Consider the following 22,831-nt stretch of genomic DNA (forward strand, 5'->3'; position numbering starts at 1 on the left):
TAAAGTGAGTCGAGTCTTCAACTCCTGAAAACTCTTCTCGAAAGAATCTGACCACTAGAATTTAACCTTCTTTTGGGTTAACTGGGTCAAAGGAGCAGCAACGGAAGAGAAACCTTTGACGAAACGACGGTAGTAGCCAGCTAGACCTAGGAAACTCCTAATATCAGATGGGGAAATAGGTCTAGGCCAACTTTTCACAGCTTCTTCCTTTTGGGGATCAACTCAAATACCTTCAGAAGAAATAATATGACCCAGAAAAGCAACTGACCGAAGAAAAAATTCACACTTATTAAATTTAGCAAACAACCGCTAATTTCTAAGGGTCTGCAAAATAATTCGACGATGATTTGGATGGTCGTTCTTACTTTGGGAGTACACAAGAATATCATCTATGAACAAAATAATGAACATATCCAGGTATGGTCTGAACACCCGATTCATGAGGTCCATAAAAGATGCTGGGGCATTAGTTAATCTAAAGGACATGACCAAGAATTCAAAATGACCATAACGAGTGTGGAAAGTTGTCTTTGAAATGTCACACTCTATGACTTTAAGTTGGTGATAACCGAATCTCAAATCTATTTTTGAGAAATAACTGGCACCTTGCAGCTGATCAAACAAGTCATCAATTCTAGGAAAAAGATATTAGTTTTTGACTGTGACCTTGTTGAGCTGACGATAGTTAATGCATATGCGTATTAACCATCTTTCTTTCACGCGAATAAAACGGATGCACCCCAGGGAGACACACTAGGCCTTATAAAACCCTTATTAAGAAGATCTTTTAGTTTCTTTTTCAACTCCTTAAGTTTTGTGTGGAACATACGATACGGAGGAATAGAAATTGGCTGTGTATCAAGGAGAAAATCAATTCTGAATTCTATCTCTCTATCGGGAGGTACCCTTGGGAGATCTTCCGAGAAAACATCAGAAAACTCATTAACAACACTAAGAGATTGAATAGTTGGAGTCTTAGACTTAGTATCTTTAACTCAAACCAAATGATAGATATAACCTTTGGAAATCAACTTCCTAGCTTTAAGATAGGATATGAAATGACTTTTAGGAGACACACAGTCTATAGAAGCATAGCAAAAGTGAAGCCAATCCATACCCAAAATAATGTCAAAACCAACCATGTCTAGCTCAATCAAATCTACAAACATGACTCCATGAAGGACAATGATAGGACATTTTTTATATACTTTCTTGGAAACAACAGATTCACCCATGGGTGTAGAGACTAGGAAAGGCTCAGGAATATTTTCAGTGCAGATTTCAAAATTCACAGCCACCAATGGAGTCACATAAGAAAGACTTGACTCAGGGTCCATCAATACATACATATCAAAATGAAATACCAGTAACAAAATCCTCCTACTCCTGGCGGAGTGGTATAGCATAAAAGTTATTCCTGAGCTGACCGCTGGTAGTACTAGATGAGGCACCCTGAGGAGGAGTAGGATAAACTACAGAGGCTGGAGCACTAATATTCTGACTCTAAGGATGAACATCGTGACTCCCCTATCTAGCATACGGGCAATCCCTGAACCTGTGGACCATCTTACCATAACCAAAACAACCTCTCTAATCGAATAAGCACTCACCTGGATGGTCCTACAACACTTTGGGCATGGGGGAGGATGAAGTCTGTTACTCACACTATCCTGGGACCTAGACATAGTAGGCGTATTACCCTGCTCTGGCCTCATTCTAAATATAGGAGTACTGGCTGATGAAGGTGCTGGCACCAGAGAACGGCTCTGGAACTGAGGGCGGATCCTTCCAGAAAATCTAGTCTGACTATACCCCTGCTGCTCAGATCTAACTCTCTTATTTCCCCTCACTCTCTCTCTCCTTCACTTTACCCGCTTTAATCTGCTGAGCATGAATCATTAGTCTTGAAAGGTCCATTTCCCTATTAAGCATAGCGGATCTACACTCTTTTACAACATAACTAGATACACCGGTTAAGAACTTACTCATGCTAGTTCTAAAATCAGCCATCATACCAGGAACATATTTAGATAACTAGTTAAACTTATGGCAATACTCCTTAACTATCATGGAACCCTATCTCAAGTTCATAAATTCTTCTAATTTTGCTTCTCTTAGCTCTGGGGAGAAAGAATCTGTCTAAGAAGTCATCCTAAAATAATTGCCAAGTCACAGGAGCATCATTCTCCCTTTTAGTTTTCCGCCACATCTCTACCCAATCAAAAGAAACATCTTTCATTCGATAGGCAGCCAATTCAAAACTCTCCTTCTCAGTCACGTGCATAATCTGAGTGATCTTTCTCACTTTATCTAAATATATTTGTGGGTCTTCACCTACTTTCAAACCGTAAAACTCAGGTGGATTTATTTGGATAAAGTCACGAACCAGGGCTGCAGCAGAATTATTCCCTTGCGGTGGTGGAACAGTAGCCTGGGTGTTGGCTTGAGCATTGGAGGTGACCGCCTGGGCTAGCGCTTGGAAAACATCTTGAAATTTCATGTGGAACACTGTCTTACCTAAAGGACCAATGGATTAAAATCGTTTATTGTTTCTGCGAGCTCTATAAGGAGGAATTTTCTATCATAAGAGAGCACGAATTAGTAGGAGAGAGAAACAGTCATAGGCATGATAGACTCTTGAAAGAAAGAAACAATTTTTCCTAAAAAGTCCTGTAGCCTCTTGCTCATAGATGTGGTGCGCTACACACCGATGATCAAGACTCTACACAACATGACTTATCAGACTCCCTAGGACTCTTCAAACCTTAGGCTCTGATACCAAGCTTGTAACACCCCAAGAACCCATCCCGATACGTCACATGATGCTTAAGGTCACACATGGCCCCAAGTTAACCCTCTAAGCCTATCATCACTTTTAGAACTCACTATAATGCAAATCATGCTAAGATAAATATGAATAACCATGTCATAAACATACTGCGATACGAAGTAATAGTGCTCTGTACAATTAAAATACTGAAGTTCTGTACATACTGGTACTCTAGCCTGATAAAGCCTCTACTATACAAGTCTGATGAGCCATTGGGACAGATCCCCAACTGACTCGTACTGAACTGAAAATAAATAACCATCTATTGACAAGACAAAACTGGAAATATAGGTCCTCGAACTATGAGGACTCACCAACTGCAGAAGTGTATAGAAAGGTACTCAAAGATCACTGTCGCTGCTGAGACTAAGCACTTGAACCTATATCACGAGGAAATATAAAATACAAAAGAGTATGGGGGTCAGTACTTAGGAATGTACTGAGTATGTGGGGGTGGATGCAACATTTTAAATAATATCATAAATGTATAAGGAATCATGCATGCTGACAATAATAATAATCTTCGCTTGAATTATCTAAAATATTATTTCCATAAATCATCAGTAATGACACGTGTTTCATAAATCTCATAAATCATTTAACTCAACTTAAACTCTTTAACTCGTGACTTAGAGTGACTCGGTAAATCAAGAGACTTATATCATTATGGACGCGGGAGTTTCTTATAACCGATATAATTACACCATGTGAGCCTCATGGAGTACAACATTTTAACCTCTTAAGGAGGGATCCCCACATTGGCAGGGATGTTGTACTCTCGCCAAGGAGTACAACCTCAATCTCAATATCACAATCTCATACTCGGTCTTTGGCCCAATATCATCAACATTAATCCTATGGTGGCACGTAGTTCTGGGGAAATACTAAATTTCCCGCTCGGTGCTAAATACTTCTCTCAGACTCAGCTCAGAATGCGTTAGGAAATCCACCTAAATCAATATCAACTCATGAGTCTATCATAAAAGACCAAAACATAAATATATATCTCATCTGTAAATCATAAACATCTTGTGGATTCCTAACTCGACTCAACTCAACACAATCATTCTCAACATCAAGTACATTTGCTTATCAAATCATTTCAAATATCATAAACTTCAAGGAAACATCATAGGACTTGTTCTTGACTTTCAATCTCAATATCTATATAAATTCAATAGACAAATTTCTCATGGAAAGGCATAACTCATGGCACTTGACTTAAATCACTTAAAAATCATCAATACATAATGACAATATACAACTCATGGAATAAATTCTCAATTTAAGAAACATGATGGTGCAATAATCATAAATATCAAACTTATTCAACTCAAATCTCATAAATCATAACTAAAGAAATTTGGGTGTAACCCCACTTGCAAACATCATATAGATCAATATTAGAAATCAAAACTTTAGGCACAAGAACGAAAGGAGAGTTCTTGTTCAAACCCCACATATCTTAGATTTTGATTTTGAAGATATAGAAACTTACTTGAAACTTCTTTGTCACACTTTTAGACCAAGACCTTGTTGCCTTTGACTTGAGGAACTTAGTTCTTGAACAACTTGAAGAAATTTATGGGAGGTTTCTTGAATTTCTTGGAGATGATTCAATTTTCGGGTTTGGAAGAAACCTTAGGTTTCTAGAGTATTCTTGAAAGAAATTTGGAGAGAAATGATCTTCTCTTATCTACATATATATATATATATATATATATATATATATATATATATATATATATATATATATAAGGCCATAAGGAAAGGAAATGACCAAGATGCCCTTTTGAAAAAAAAGTTGAAAACTGTAGATCGAGGCCTGTGATGGTCGATCTGACAATCCGTCAGATTAGCTGACGGTCCACCAGGTCGTCCGTCACTCGAGTGTCAAAATAAGAATGTTCTGCCTCAGAGTGATGGTCGAAGTGACGGTCCATCATAGGGATTGACAGTCCACTATATCGTCCATCACTTGGGGCTCAGGAATGGGACATTCTACCTCGGTCTAACGGACACCTTGATGGTCCGTTAACTTTGTGATAGTCCACCACTTTCACCGTCACACGAAATCCCAAAAAGAGAGCTACTTCCTTGGCTTTATGGGACACTTAAAGGTCCACCAAGGACCTGATGGTCCACTAGGTCGACCATCAAACCTGGGCGATCCGATAGCATTCAGTAAAACGACCATAACTCACTCATCCGACGTCAAATTTTGATAAAATTGGTATCGATGGAAAGCTTATTCAATGATCTACATGAAAAAAAGTGGAAATTAGAGAAATAAAACATGGTATAAATATCAATCACTTTGGAAGTCATGCATATCCATTCAAAAAGACTGATTTAGGTTTAAGGAATGATCGAGGTATTACAAATTCATAGACTATGATTCTTCTGTGTAGTTTGTGTTTCATTGACATATAATTGTACAATTAGTATAGTGAAATGAATTCAATGATCCTACAACTGTGTTTGTGTAACGCCCCAATTTTCTGAATCGAAATGCTACACGGTGCTCATGACCATGAGGGACCACAAGCTAACCCATAACTGATATCTGTACCTGTATACTACATATATAATGTAATAATGTGGAAAACATGAACATGTAGGCCATAAGGTTCAACTGAATAAAGAATCTATCTAAACATAATATCCATATGGGTGAAAGATACCCAAAACAGTTAAAAACTGAATCAAATCTGAACATAACTCTGAATACTAAATCTGAAATCCTCTAAGTATGTCTGAATAAGGATTTGAAGGAACATGTCTCCAACTAAATTTGTCTAGAAAAACTAAGCTGAAATAATAAATGAAATAAGATAATATCGCCCTCGAATGGATGAGGACTCACTGTAACTCTGTGGTTGGATGCTACTGCCGATCTGGAGCTCGTGTCTCTTAACCTATAGTGTAACATGAAATAAAGCACCATAGCACAAATGTGTCAGTACAACTAGAGTACTGAGTATACGAGTGAGGCAGGCTAATACAAAAGGGTTTACATGCATGAACAGTGCTAACTGATTGACTGATATGAACATAAGAGTGTAAACATACATACATAGTAACTAAGATCATGAGTATGTGATAGCTAGATCTGTACACTAATACATGGTTTACTGATAACTGACATGGCTGAAACTGTAGTTCTGATAACATGGGAGACTGTATCTGATAGTCTTAAATCTGATGGAACTATCTGAGTTCGCACTATAACTGAATTTGACTGTATCTGACAGTCCTGGTATATTGATATCTGAAGAACTATCTGAGTTCTTTTACTGAGACTGAGTCTGAAATTATGGGAGGTAGTTGTTTAACCGACATGCCCCATATGTGCCATTATGGCTAAGATGGGGTCCAATAACTGCCCTGACTGGAAGGGTATCAATACCGCACCACTGGTAAGGACAATATGTGAGCAACCTTCATATAACAGGTAACTCTAGTGAGAACGGTGGGAACCCTTATATAATAGGTTAAGCCAACTCATCTACCCTCATATAATAGGCTGCGATATCTTAACCTATGTTGGCTACATAGTTCTAGAATGCAAGGATGACTGCTAAGAATCACACCCTCATATACAGGTGAGTTTCCATCCTTGGGTTCACTCGGTGCTAACTCCTACTCCCATCTAAAGAGACTGAACATGATTTAACTGACTGTACGTAAGTGGAACTTACTGAATTCCATTGAATGACGGAATACTACTAATATCTAATAACTAACTGAGACCATGAGGTTTCCAGAGTCATATAACTGACTGAATTCTACTGAATCATGGCTTGATTTTGTATATCGTGAAATATGACATGGCTCTAGGCACAAAGCTATAGTTTTTGGGTATGAATACCCCCAGGACTCGATGGAAGGAAACTGACACAACATGACTGACTTGATCATAAGATTGGAGTCCACAATTCATATTATCATAAATAGAGGATATTATACATCATGTAGATCCTCAACATATTAAGCATGGTATGGAGTGCATAGTTATATTTCATGTACATATTGTATATCTCCATTATTATACATGCTTCATACCACAACAATAGCAATACATGAAAAGCATGGAATTCATATTAAAGTATATAGCTAACATGGACTTGTCATTTAGACATCATGGAACTATATAAACATGAATTTCTAGCATCCTAAGCATTTTATTGAACACCTTGCATGCATTCTTTAAGGCATAGGTGTGTTTCATAACTTGTACCATTTACACCATCTAAAGTTCATAGTTTTCAACTAACAAGCATATATATTCCATGAAAACACCTCTAGATATCATCTTGAAACTTACACAACAATCATCAACATGTACATGCTCATATCACCACAAAAAGTTCACAAAATAGTATTTAGAACATGGTTCTTGAGCTCTATGAATGGATTGGATCCATAGATGAACACTACGCATACCTTAGTGATTGAATCCTCAAAGAGATCTAATATTTCTGAAGGTTCTTGAAGAATTCCTTAGGCTTGCTCTTAAGGAGATGATCTTGAGAGAAAACCCCAATCTTTTAGTTGAGAGTGTAAGAGAGGGTTTTTAAGATGCTTAACTGAAGAAAAATGGGAAAAATTATGCCTCTTTAGGGTTATAAGTTATGGAGGGTGAAGAAAAAGACCAAAATACCCTTATGAAATAAATTCCCAGTTGCTGAAAATCATAGCTGACGACATTTGTGACAAGGTGTCAAAAAATGTGACAAGCCGTCAAAAATGTCGTCACACAGGAGCTAAAATTGATGGTTTCTGCCTAAGCCTGATGACATTTGTGACAAGGAGTCAAAAATGTGATAGGCTATCAAAAATGTCATCACACAAGAGCTAGAATTGATGGTTTCTGCCTAAGTCTGACAACATTTCTTACAAGGAATCAAAAATATGATAGGCCATCAAAAATATTGTCACACAGGAGCTGGAATTGATGGTTTATGCCTAAGTCTGATGACCTTCGTGATAGGGAATCAAAAATGTGGTAAGATGTCATGAATGTCGTCACTTAGGAGCTGGTTTCTACCTAAGGCTGACGACCTTCGCGATAGGGCGTCACAAATGTGGTAAGCTACCACGAATATCGTCACTTAGGAGCTGGTTTCTGCCTAAGGTTGATGGCCTTTATGATAGGGTTGCACAAATATGGTAAACTACCATGAATGTTGTCACTTAGGAGCTGGTTTCTGGCTAATGCTGACGACCTTCGTGATAGGGCGTCACAAATGTGGTAAGCTACCACGAATGTCGTCACACTGTTTCCATCCTGATATGCTGGAGTAAAATAGGAATAACTCTTTTTTTCTATATCTAATTTAGGAAAAATTGGTATCGTTGGAAAGATAATTCAATTATCTATCTTTTGATAGGTTATGAGCTCAAAAATTCCAAGTATAATGAGAGATATGCTCTTTTGAAGTTGACTATTCCAATATCCTTCTCAAGAATTCAATCGGTAAGGAATGTTTCGAATCGTCTGATAGCTGAGAGTTATTTGAAGCCTTAATATACATCTAACATACTCATAAAACTATAAAATAACCACGATATACTATGCATGATCTTGATACATGGCTCTAATATTGGTTTATATTTTTTGTTGGGTATTACAGTTTGATTAGATTCTTCACAAACACATAATATACTACTCACTCATTGGCTCCACAGCTGCTGGTATAGCATACATTGTAGTAGCAGAGAAGACACTTCTAAAAAAAGAAAGCAGGACTCCTTAAAAAAATGTCATTCAATCTATGAATTACCAATATCATCATCATCTTATTGTGAATATAATGAAGTTGGCTTTCCCAAAAAGTGCATTAGCATTTTTGTTAAAGATTACAAACCACTTGCAGTATTTGAATCCATCAAGGGAGTTTACATAAGTATGTACAAATTTATATCTATCTTAATGATCAACATAATGGATAACCAAAAATACTGATTGCACAATAACAATAACAACAAACACAGTGTAATCCAATAAGTGGCGTGTAATACCCCGGAAAAATTTTTCGTTGAAATTTTGTGCGTAAACGTGTTGGGTTCTATATTCTAGAATGAATTATAAACTTTTCGCGTGAAATGTCTTAGATTATGACCCACCATTACGTAGAGTATCAAATAATCTTTCCAACGATATCTGGATCATCCAAAACAGACACCCGAGCAATGAGTTATGAACATTCTGATCGAACCGTGAATAGTAGTGAACAGTAAAATGTGCAGGAAAAAGTACTGAGGCCTAGCGTATTTTTTCTCCAACTTTAAACGATCATAAATCCTTGTACATAATGATACGGGTGATCTACTATATATCCACGGAAAGCTCTGCGAGTTCTCTTTCCAATATAATTGGTTTCATCCAATTTGTCTATCGAAGCAAAAAGTTATGGTCGATCTACTTCAGCCTATCAAAAGTGAATTTTTGGGTCAACTTCAAATGATCATAACTCCTCGTACACAATGATCTGGGTGAGATACTATACATCAACGGAAATATATGAGAGTCCTCTTTCTAATGAAATTGGTTTCATCCAATTTGAATATCAGAGTAAAATGTTATGGTTGATCTACTTCAGACTATCAAAATAGTCCACCAAAGGACAGATTCGAGAATTTTTTTGATTTTTAGGGGCGTTTTGGTCATTCCCCCTCACCATAAATCCGTCCAAACCCTATATTAAAGTCTATTAGAATCATTATATGTTATATTTCATCAAATTTCCTCAAAAAGAAAACTCTAAGCTCCTACATCCTACTTCAAGAACCTCTAAAGTTCACCATTAATTCTGCAAATTTATTCAAGAACTCAAGAACTCTCTTTCGTTCTTGTGCCCAAAAGTAATTTTCCTTATAAAGGCATGATTTTTATTTGATTTTTACAAATTTAAAGCATGAACCTATATCTTATGATGATTATTATGAAATCTTGATGTTTATAATTTTGAAAAATGAATTTACATGTGTGGAGATATAAAGCATGAATCTTGAATGATATTTATCATGATTTTGATATTTGGGTCATGAATCCCACTGAAAATTGTGTTTTTTTGAGAAAGTGTGTGTCATAAGCACGTTGATGTTGAATATTTGAGATATTTTGAATGATTTGACCTTTTGGTATTAATGGAGTTGTTTTGAACTCGAGTGTGAAAGAAATCCACAACGTGGTTGATTTTGATAGATGGGAAGCATGATGGCTCCCGATGTATATTTATATATTACTGAAATTGTTTTGTTGTGGATTGTCTTTGAAATGATCTGAGCTAAGTCCGGGAGAAATCTTTAGCACCGAGTGGGAGGTATAAAGCGACCTTACTTCTCTAGAACTACGTGCTCCCGTAGGAATGAGCCTGAGGCTGATTTATATAGTGATTACTAGTTTGTGTGGATTTGATATCGATAGTCCTACTTCAATGGCAAGGATAAGATGGCTCTCCCCAACGTGGGTTGTACGTTGGACTCTATGTAGCTCACATGGTTTATGTCGGTTATAGGATCTCCTAGTGTATGTGTGTTTCCTTGTGTCTATGGTGAATGGTGAAGTGATGTGAAAGTGGAATTGTGAAAGTTATTGTTTTGAAAGATTTAAATGATATTTACATTATGAGAATTTATATTCTTGATGAACTGAAAGTGATTGACAAATTATATGATGACTCACATGTGTTATTGTACTTATTCCATCCTCTCATGATTATGATGATTTTCTTCGGGCTATGTGGGTCTTTTATACATCCTGCATATTTCTTATGAATATTTATGGTGATGATGTTTATACAACTGTATACACCCCCATATACTCGATTCCTTTCCATGGTACTAACCCGCATCTTTGGATGTGGGCTGCATTTTCTCAGAATGTAGGTTCAGGTGCTCAGTTCCAGGTTCGACAGTGATTCTTCAGGAATGTTGTTCTACATCCTCTATTGTGGTGAGTCCTCATGTTCTGAGGACGTGGTGTCTGATGTTGGTTTCACAAAATTGTTTACATTTGATAACTGAGTATGAGTCAGTCGGGGCATATCTCAATGGCTCGCTGGTTTTACTGATTTTCTTAGAGGCTTGTCAGACTAGTATAGATGTTGGGAGTTGACTAATAAGTCGTATTTTGTTATCTTTCTGAAATTCTTTTATTCTTGGATGATGATTACTCTATTGATATTTGAGGGTTATTTATGGAAACCCCGTTGATTTGTGTTGAACTGAATGAAAATGGCTCAAAGGGTTAGCTTGGGGATACTCGTAGCCTCAAGTATCGTGTGACGCTTCGGAACCCATTTTTCGGGGCGTTACATGGCGTTTGGGGAGGGTAAGATATACGAAGCCTTACCCCCATACCTTTAAGAGACAAAGAGGTTATTTTTGATTGACCCTCGACAACTTTCTCTTTTCTATCTAATTGCTTTGATCATTATTGGTTCACCAATAGTCCAAGCACGAGCAAGAACCATCCTTGAAATGGTGAAATCGATTCCTATCTCTTGCAATGATCTCCCTATTAAATATCTTTGATATCAGCTTTGTAGCTTCATGAAAATTTCCTGACACTTTAAGGTTCTTAACAATCCTGAGAGTTGTCCCTGGCTTTGTACTGATCAATCCAAAGGCAATTGCTAACTTCTCACTATGTTGATTCAGTTTTTCTTCCTTCCACTCCTCATCCATTTCATAATGTACCTCTGATGTATCTGGAACATGGCCAAACACTTCCAATAGCCTATCAACTTCATCCAGCATTTTGTATATCTCGTTGCTTCGCAGATGTGCTATGTCACTAACAAGAAACTCATAGACTACTCTATCTATCTCAATGGAGGTACAACTAGGAACTTTATTCATTCCTTGATCATTTAAGAAAGTTCTTATTAGTACTACTTTGTCCCATTTTCCAGCACTAGCATAGATGTTGGATAAGAGTACATAAGCACCAAGATTTTTGGGTTCCAGTTCAAATAGGTTCTTGGAAGCATATTCACCCTACTCAAGATTCTTATGGATTCTACAAGACCCCATCAAGGAACCCTATATTGCACCATTCGGTTTTCTTCATGCTTTGGATCATGGTCCTTACTTCATCAAATTTTCCTGCTCACCCTAGAAGGTCAATTATATATCCATAATGCTGTAACTTCGATGTAAACTTGTAGCTTTGAATCATGGTATTGAAATATTCTCGACCAAGATCAACTAAACCAGTGTGATTACATGCTGATAAAATGCTAAATGTTATATCATCTGGCTTCATTTTTTCCTCTGTCATTTTTTGAAAAAGCTCCAGAGCTTCGTATGCATCCCTATGTATTTCTAGCTCTAAGATCATCACATATGAGAAGTTACAGTTTTACTTTTCATTCCCTGAAAGACTTGTTTTGCTACCGCAATGACTCCACATTTCACATACATATTTATCAAAATATTCCACAGAGAAGTAATTTGTAAGTATTGATAATGCTTGTCAATATAAGCATGTATCCACTTTCCAAGATCCAAAGCACCTAAATGTGCACAAGCTGGAAGGATGCTCAACAAATTAACATCATTAGGATCCTGTTAGAAAAATGCATATGTTGTAACAGTCTTATTTCTAAGTTATCTATATAGAAGTTGTTATCTGTAAGCAGTTATTTGGTTTCTATCTCATCTATAGTAGTTATCCTTATCCTTAGGAGTTGGTTACTTAGTTTCAGTTTGGATTGTTACTTATAAATAAGTTTAAATCAGCAATAAAACTAAAGTTTTTGCTTTCATTAATATCTCTCTGTTAATTTATCAAACTCGTGTTCCACTTGTTCATCAATAAGTAAAATCAGTTTCTTAAGTTCCTCACTCTCTGGAAACTTACAATTGGTATCAGAGCACTTATTTCTTGAGGGATCTATCAGTGTTTCATCAAAGAAATAACTGAAACAAGGCAAGTTTATGAAGCATGGAAGTAGAATCAAGTTTTTCAACTATAGCACTACCTATTTGTAATGGTGATAACTATCAGATTTAGACTGTAAGGATGGAGACTTATCTAGATGCTATGGATATGTGGGAGACAGTTGAAGAGGATTATGAAATTCCTCCATTGCTTAACAATCCAACTATGGCCCAAATCAAGAACCATAAAGAGAAGAAAACCAGAAAATCAAAGGCAAAAGCCTGTCTATTTTCAGCAATATCTTCTTTAATTTTCACTTTAATTATGTCTCTAAAGTCATCCAAAGAAATATAGTATTATCTCAAGTCAGACTATGAAGGGGATGAGAGGATCAGAGGTATGCAAGTTTTGAATCTTATAAGAGATTTCGAGATGCAAAAGATAAAAGAAATCAAAACCATAAAATATTACTCTGAAAGGTTCCTGAACATAGAAAATAGAGTAAGATTGCTTGGTTTCGTGTTTAATGATTCTCGGATTGTTAAAAAAATTCTAGTAATTGTGCCGGAAAGATTTGAAGCAACCATAACTACTTTGGAAAACACCAAGGATTTGTCCAAGATCACCTTGGCGGAGTTGTGGAATGCTTTGCAGGCTCAAGAACAATGAAAGGTCATGAGAGATAAAGAAAATACTGAGGTAGCATTGTTTTCCAAGACTCAAGATGGAGACAAAAATAAAAAGAAGAAGAACAAGAAGAATGATGAAAGTGCTCCAGCAGGTACTGCAAAGGAAAAACTGGAAACACAAAGAAAAATTTTCCTCCATCTAAGCATTGTAACAAGAAAGGCCATCCACCATACAAGTGTTGGAGAAGGCCTGATGCTAAGTGTAGTAAATGCAATCAACTTGGCAATGAAGTAGTCATTTGTAATAACAATTATCAGTAACAAGAAGCAGATGTTTAAATTGTGGATGGAGAGGAGGAAGATCAACTTTTTGTTGCTACTTGTTTTTCAAGTAAATCATCAAGTGAGTGTTGGTTGATTGATAGTAGATGTACTAATCACATGACAAACGACAAGGATCTCTTCAAGGAATTGAAGCCTACAACCATTACTAAAGTCAGAATAGGTAACGGTGAGTATATTCCTGTACAAGGAAAAGAAACGGTTGCAATTCCAAGTCACTCAGGTACAAAACAATTTCTGAAGTGCTTTATGTACCTGAAATAGATCAGAACTTGCTTAGTGTTGGTCAATTGATGGAAAACGGATTCAAATTAAATTTTGAAGATAAACATTGCTTGATCAAGGATGCATCAAATCAAAAAATGTTTAAAGTAAGAATGAGAGGTTAAAGTTTCTCATTAGATCCATTTGAGGAGGAGCATGTGGTTTTTTCAGTCAAAGGAAATATTGCAGAAGTATAGCACAAAAGACTCGGACATTATCACTATGAAGGGTTGCTTAAAATGCAAAAGGCAGAAATAGTCGAGGACCTACCTGTTTTAGAAGTGAATTCTTCAAATTTCCTTGTGTGTTAATATGGGAAACAAAGAAGACTTCCATTTCCAAAGACAACTTAGAGAGCGTCAAAGAAATTGTAACTAATTAATACCGATATAGCAGGACCTCAAAGGATTCCCTCACTAAAAGGTAGTCTTTACTATATCATTTTTGTTGATGATCTAACTCGCATATGTTGGATTTACTTTCTCAAGCATAAGTAAGAGGTTGCTAATGTCTTTCGGAAGTTCAAAGCAAAAGTAGAAAATGAAGATGCTTGTAAAATTCATTCCATACGAACAGATAATGGAAAGGAATACACTTCTCAACAATTCAACATTTTATGTGAGGAAGCAGGGATTCATCATCAGCTTACTACTCCATATACTCTTCAACAAAATGGAGTAAATAAAAGAAGGAAAAGATACATAATGGAGATGACCAGATGCATGTTGCACGAGAATAACTTGCCAAAGAAATTTTGGGCAGAAGCAGCAAATACATCAATTTTTTTCCAAAATAGGCTTCCCACAAAGACGGTGAAAGGTCAAACTCCTTTTGAAGCTTGGTATGGGCTCAAATAGTCATTAAACTTCCTTAAAGTTTTTGGATGTATCTGTTTTTCCTATGTTCCTCAAGTTAAATGAGACAAGCTAGATAAGAAATTTGTTCCGAGCATTTTTATTGGATATAGTGCAGTTTTAAAGACGTATAAAGTCTTTCAACCGCAAACTGAAAATATAATCTTCAGTAAAGATGTGCATTTTATGGAGAATGAAGAATGGTGTTGAGAAGACTCAATGAAATCTGTCCTGAACTCTTCAGAATCAGCAGAAAAGTTTTCTGCCAAAGTTCCTGAAAAGCAAATATCACTCTCATCACAAGATGAAGTGGTGGATCATTCACCGATATCACTCTCATCACAAGATGAAGTGGTGGATCATTCACCGGTTAAAGGTACTCGACTACTCACTGATATATATCAGAGATGTATTGTGGAAGTATGTGAACCTGTTGGGTACAATGAAGCCAAGAATGATGAAAATTAGGTGGCTGCAATGAAAGAGGAGTTGTTTATGATTAAGAAGAACATGACTTGAGAGCTTGTTGATCAACCTAAAGACAGAAAAGTAATTGGGTTGAAATGGGTCTTTAGAACAAAGTTAAATACTGATGGTTTAGTCAACAAGCATAAAGCAAGACTTTTCGTTAAGGGATGTTCTCAAATTTTTGGTGTGGATTACTTTGATACATTTGCGCCAGAGTCTAGGCTTGACACGATCAGGTTACTTTTTGCTCTTTCTGCACAATTGGGCTAGAAAGTGTATCAGATGGATGTCAAATCGGCATTTCTTAATGGTTTTCTCTAGGATGAAATTTATGTTGAGCAACCCGAAGGTTTTGTGACGAAAGGAAAAGAGGACAAAGTTTATAGGCTAAGGAAGGCGCTTTATGGACTTAAACGGGCACCAAGGTCCTAGTATGGTCGAATAGATGATCATTTGCTTGGGTTAGGCTTTGAAAAGAGTCTATTAGAATCTACTCTTTATGTTAAACATAATGGCACTGATATTTTTGTTGTGTCTATATATGTTGATAATGTACTAGTTACAGGGAGCAATACAAATCATATTGAGGATTTCAAGCAAGAAATGATGCAAGCCTTCAAGATGACTGATCTTGGTCTAATGTCCTATTTTCTTGGAATGGAAATCAAATAGGGACAGAATGAAGTTTTCATTTGTTAGAAGAAATATGCTAAGAAAATTCTGAAGAAGTTCAACATGGAAGATTGCAAGGAGATTAGTACTCCTATGAACCAAAAAGAGAAACTAAGCAAGAATGATGGAGAAGAGAAAGTGGAGGAAACATACTTCAGAGGCTTAGTCAGCTGTTTGATGTATCTCATAGCTACGAGACCCAGTATTTTGTATCTTGTAAGCATTTTATCGAGGTTCATGCATTGTGCTAGTGAGCTGCATCTAAAAGCAACAAAAGGAGTAATCAGATACATCAAAGGAACCATTAATTATGGTGTCAAGTTTTAGAAAAATCCAAATCCAAAACTACTTGGGTATTCTGATAGTGATTAGGCTGGATCAGTAGATGACATGAAGAGCACATCTGGATATTGCTTTATTCTTGGCTCTGAAATATTTTCGTGGTGCTCAAAGAAACAGGATATTGTGGCTCAATCCACTGCAGAGGTAAAATTTATGGCTACAATAGCAGCAGCGAATCAAGCTCTGTGGTTGAGGAAAATATTTGCTGATCTGCATATGAATCAAACAAAAGGAACTGAAGTACTTGTGGATAACCAATCTGCGATAGCAATTTCTCACAATCTTGTATTTCATGCAAAAACAAAACACTTCAATAGTAAGTTTTTCTTCTTGAGGGAAGTGCAAAAAACTGGTGGTGTGATTCTGCTCTATTGCAAAACCGAGGAGCAATTGGCTGATATCTTCACCAAACCTTTACCAGGAAGCAAATTCCAACTTCTCAGGAAAAAATTGGAGTTTGCAGCTCTTAAAGCAAGGAGGAGTGTTAGAAAAATGCATAAGTTCTACAACAGTCTTATTTCTAAGTTATCTGTATAGAAGTTGTTATCTGTAAGCAGTTATTTGGTTTCTATCTTATCTGTAATTGTTATCCTTATCCTTAGGAGTTGATTACTTAGTTTCAGTTAGGATTGTAACTTATAAATAAGTTTAAATCTGCAATAAAGTTGTAGTTTTGCTTTCATCAATATCTCTCTGTTAATTTATCAAACTTATGTTCCACTTGTTCATAAATAAGTAAAATTAGTTTCTTATGTTTCTGGAAACTAACAAATCCATATTTTCTTGCTGCATTAGATGAAAACAACCAACGCTTCTTTATAATTGCTCGTATGTGTATAACCGCCAATCATAACATTCAATGACACGAGATCTTTCTCCTCTAATCCCTCGAATAAACATCCTTGTCGTCTTAACATCGCCACATTTAGCGTATGTAGCAATAAGTGCATTAACAAGACGAATATTCGTCCCAAGTCCATGATCATCAATCCACGACCTTACCCAATTCCCCAACTTAAGTTCACCTACACGAGCACAAGCAGAGAGAACACTCAACAACGTGCTCACCGAAGGTGTCACATTCACATTCCTCATCTGCTCAAACAACTCTAATGCCTCCTCAAACCGCCCCACCTGAACATACCCCGAAATCATTGCATTCCACGAAACAACATCTCTCACTGGCATTTTATCAAAAAGTTCACACGCGTCACAGCACGTCCCTTCAACGCGTACCCATTAATCAACGCGGTGAACGACACAACATCTCTTTGAGAACTTTTATCAAACAACAATCTTGCATCATCCATTTCACCATTTTGTGCATACATATTGAGAAGTGAAGCATGTACATAAACATCACACATCAATCCAACCTTAAAAACATGTCCATGAATCAATTTTCCCATCTGGGTGTCCATTATTTTCCACAAAATCTCAAAATAATCGGGAACATATACGAATTCGGTTGATTACCCGAAAAAAGCATTCTTTCATAGAGCTCAATAGCTAAATTAGGTGATTCACTCAATGAATAACCTCTAATTATCATCTTATACATAATGTGATAAGGGTCATTAATAGTATTTAAGATTGATAACACAAAATTCAAGTAATTTGCTTAGTGCAAATTGGGTGTTGTGTAAACAAAACTTGATGAAATGGGAATACACTTTCTTGAAATCTTCCATGTTTTTGCATTTGGATAAGAGGGAAAAAGATGGATGTGTTTGGAGGAGTTTGTAAGGGGGATTTGAGTTTGGGAGAAAGTGGAGGATAGTGATAGGTGAAGTGATAGGTGAAGTTGAGGGGTTGGAGAAAGAGAGTGTCATTGTTTTGTTGTACTAATTTGATTCTTTACAAGCTAACTTGTTGATATTATTTGGAATATGGGGATGAAGGTCCAATCTTTAAATTTGGCCCCCCAAAAAAGTTACTCCTTCCGTCCCAATTTATATGAGTTGGTTTGACTTGGCACGGAGTTTAAGGTATGAACAGAGGGAGTAGTTGTTATGTTGCTATTGTAAGGTATGAGACTTGAGTTCACATCGGTTAAGTGGGCAGCTGATGTTGTGTTTATATAGCTTTAGGCTCTCCCGCCTCAACAGCTAGCTTTTGGGTGTGATACTTCTTGGGTTGTATCAACTTTAAGTATGGGACTTGAGTCTCGCATCGGTTAAATGGAAGCTGATGTGGGGCTTATATATTATTGGGCTCTCCCACCTCTGTAGCTAGCTTTTGGGTGGGATTCTTCTTGGGTTGTATCAGCTTCAAGTATGGGACTTGAGTCTCACATCGGTTAAATGGAAGCTGATGTGGGGCTTATATAGCATTGGTTTCTCCGATCTTGCTCTTTCTAGGTTGTAATGTGGGGTCTATATAGTCTTGGACTCTTCCGCCCACCGCCCTTCGTGCTTGTCGTCTTGCCTTGGATAGAGCAAACCCTATTGCAAAGTATGGACTCACATTGGTTAAATGGGGAGTTGATGTGGGGCTATATAGCTTTGAGCGTTACCAACTCAGTAGCTAGCTTTCGGGGTGTGATTCTCCCTGGGTTGTATCATTCATTACCCACACCCAATGCAAATACATGTCAATGTTTTCGTTAATTTGCTGTAAATACAGGTGTGGGTAAAGATTTACTTCCTTCACTGTCCTGCCCCACTAAAGGGAGCTGTTTCAAGAGCAAGTAATCCTCGGTGTGACAGCTTAGGCGGGCACTTTGGCTTCCATTTCAGCAGTTATATGTCCTTTGGTCATAGATCTAACTGAGGGCGGATGTGGAGATATATCTTATATCTTAAAAAGTAAACAATCTATTTTTGCGAGTGAAATCCTAGAACAAAATATGTGAAGGTATCGTAATGCTCACTCGGTCAAAGCCCTACGAAAAAATAATCGAGATTGAGGGTGTAACAAACGAGTCGGAAGAAAAAGCATCAACAGTGTGGATGAGATAAGTTCTCAAATGTGGTTAATGGTTGTTAACAATTTTTTCTTATTTTGCAAAAAAGAAAAAGCATAAAAAGTTCTCTTTCTCAGTCTTTTGCCTAAGAAGTGGGAGAAAAAAGAAAGGAATTTCTTTGGAGGGGTGAGGCCTAGGGGTTGGTAGAGGTCTAACAACTTGGGTTGTGTTTAATCCACTGTTCCAAAAAATGGATGTTTTTCTTAAGTATACAACCTATGCATGAACATTATGGGAGTTTGTTCAGTAAGCTCAGAAAGAATATAGATGTAAATGTCTTTAAGAATATATTCTGGTTTTGTCATGCTGCAGCCTTTTGCAATTGGCTCAAAAGTGGTTCTGCTGCACAATGTTTGGTCTGTTACAAAGTATTTGACTAAACATTTGTTATATTGTTCCAGGTTCTGTATGGCAAGTGTAGGTATAACTACCGTCGGAACTATATATCCAACAGGATGGTGTAACTTTTTGTTGTGGGACAATTGGTGTGGCTTTTGTTACAAGAATTATTGGACGAAAATGAAGTATTTGTTACAGAGGTGTTGCAATTTGTAAGTTGAATTATGAAAATCAAGAAAATAAATAGATTATACAATTCCTTAGTTTGTGTATTCTACTGATGCTTGCTTATGATTCATCAAATGAAGTTTCCAAGTCTTAATCTGTAGAGCGAAAAGAACCATAAAAGCCTTAGTGACCTTGATACAAATTGTTGGTCCGTATTGTATAGTGGCAGAAACATAAGCTGAATGAACATAGACAATCAGAGACGGATTCAGAATTTGAACATGACAGGTTACGGTTCTTAGCACCCAACTATACTTAAGAAATTATTGGTTCAGATTGAATTTTGGTTTTTCACATATATGTTTGTGCTCATTGTTGAAAGTATAGGGTTTGGATGAGCCCTTTGTTCAAAGGTTGCATCCGCCTCTTTAGATAATGGAAGGGCATTTAGAGAGATCTATTTGTTGGCTTCTGATATAGATGAGGCAATAAATTAGAAGTTATGATTAGATTGAGAATGTTCAAAAGAATAACTATGTGGGAGTTGTTTGCCACCTAAAACCAAGATTATGGAGCATCTGCGAGAAGTCAAAAGACAAAAGCCCGTGGCACCAGAGGCGGGTGAAGTATTTCGACAATGTGTTCAACTGAACCCAACATTTTCGACACAGAGCTTATATATATACAAATACTAAATTCTGAACCCGTAATTTCAAATGTGCAATCGGTTCGTCAAAGTTAAAATCATGGATCCGCCTCTGCCTGACACCCTGATTCTCTTGGTTGTGGCTACTTGATGCTGCATTGCTTAAAAGATGATCAGTAAGTTACTTTTTTGATATGGTGCTCTGTGTCCAGCGACTCGATCATTGGATCCAATGACCAAAAATATCCAACAGAACTCATTCCTATATGGTTATTTTGATGCTGAAGAACCAATAAGAAAATAAGTCATAGTGGGCACTACACAAAGGGGTAAGCCAAAATGATTTTTCTGTATTTCTATGATTCTTATTTTACCACTACTAATCGATCTTTAGAACCTTTATTCTGATGAGATTTAAGAGTGTCAACTCATTTTTCTCAAACAGTGACCATGCTAAAAGTAGTGGTGAACCCCAGCTAAAACCATTCTATGCATTTCTTTTGGCTATAATGAACACGTCCAGAGAGGGACCGGGCATCTATAATCATTCTTCTTGATTTTTATCATCGCTATCATCAATATTATTATTACTGGATGTGTTGCTTGTATAGATAAGAAGAATATATGTTAATTAACCATTATTAGGAAAAGTAGCACTAGCTTAAACTTACCTTCTGACAGCACAGTTGGAATATGCAAAATTCAAAAGCAACGGCTATTTTTATTATTTGCCGTTAGAATGTAGATTCTGGCAAGTATTATTGAGGAGGATTGGCCTCCTTTACAGAATGGTCACATATAAAGAATAAAGGATGGGGGACTTTGTCTGAGGTTTTCTTATCCAGAATATTCATGCTGTCTAGTTAGAAATGGTGATTAGGATTCTTCCTTATCAAATACTATGTCAACACGCGAGCATCTCCGCTTAGGTGGAATCAGCTGCCGTTGCCATGTCAGCATTTGTGGCCCCGAGATTTGGTCAAAAGATTTCAACTCATGGTCAACCTCAACATTACTCTTGATTTGCTCCAACTTGAACACCATATTTTGTGTTTGCATAAAAGACCTGTTTTTTCTGTTGCTCCCTCAGTTTCAATTCGTTTGTCCGGTTTTGACGTGGCACGGAGTTTAAGAAAGTAAAGAAGATTTTTAAATATAGTAATCTTAAACTAAAGATATTTTGAATGTACCAAAATGCCCTTTAATCATATGGTCTTAAACATGCCACGTGGAAAGTTAGAACTAAGGATCGAGTTGTCAAAAAAGAAAAGAGACATGAACCCAAGGGTGTGGCCTAGTGGTTCAATGAAGTTGGGTTGAGCACAATGAGGTCTCAGGTTCAATTCTCAATGGAGACAAACACGAGATGATTTCTTCTCATATGTTTTACCCTTGGTGGACAAAGTTACCTGGTACCTGGTACCTGGTGCTGGTGGGAGGTGGCAGGTACTCCGTGGAATTAGTCGAGATGGGCGCAAGCTGGCCCGGACACCACGGTTATCAAAAAAGAGGCATTTTTCCGTGACACTCATCAAGAACGGCAGAATGTCTATTTTTACTCACTTTTTTCTACTTATAACTGTGAGGATAATTTGTAAGTTCTCTGGTTCATTGCTTGAAAATTATTACCAATTGACATCTTATTGAAAAGGTCTCTATGTTAGAACCTTATCTGAAATTGTCCTAACATGAATGCATAATCAACTCTCCCTTTAGTAAGGAAGTTTGATTAAAAGTAAAACGCAATTTGGTATTAATATTCACAGTAATACAGCAGTAAAAATTCTTTAAAATAGATAACTATTAAAACCGAATCTCTTTTGTTTCTAGTTCTACCTTCTGTTTGTTTTTTACTTTGTGAACTTCTGAAGGAAAGATATTAGTATTCTACTGTTAAGGCATCAGAACCAAGTCAAAAGCTATAGAATAACCTTACACTATATTGATTATGGTCAAACATGGTTAACCTTTTACTTCTCATCTTCAACTACAGGGGGCATTAAATTCATATAATGCAAGTCCTGTACAATGCATCACTTTCAGAATCTTCGGAGAATATTGATTTCCTTACCGATGAAAAACAAAGATAAACACCATGTGATGATCACTTAAATGCATTGTCTCGGGTACCTGTCATGAAAGAGGTATTTCTCATCAAGTTGATACATTCAACACTGTCAGGAATAATGTTACTCTTCTTGTTTATTCCTAATTCATGTATCACCTGTCTGCTCCACGAAATTGTATCATAGGAATAATGTAACTCTCATATTTTGTTCCTAATTCATGTATCATCTGTCTGCGCCGTTAGATTGTAGTATCATAGGAATAATGTAACTCTCATGTTTTGCTCCTAATTCATGTATCTTGTGCGCCGTTAAATTGTAGCATCATAGGAATAATGTAACTCTTATGTTTTA

General features: G+C 36.8%; 1 pseudogene; it reads right to left on the minus strand.

Annotated features, from left to right (window-relative positions):
• Positions 1-11,278: 11,278 nt before the first annotated feature.
• On the minus strand, positions 11,279-18,231 carry LOC107848679 (annotated as a pseudogene).
• Between the last annotated feature and the right edge of the window lie 4,600 nt (positions 18,232-22,831).

Source organism: Capsicum annuum, chromosome 9 (genome assembly GCF_002878395.1).
Source record: "Capsicum annuum cultivar UCD-10X-F1 chromosome 9, UCD10Xv1.1, whole genome shotgun sequence".
In the NCBI taxonomy this organism is placed as follows: Eukaryota; Viridiplantae; Streptophyta; class Magnoliopsida; order Solanales; family Solanaceae; genus Capsicum; species Capsicum annuum.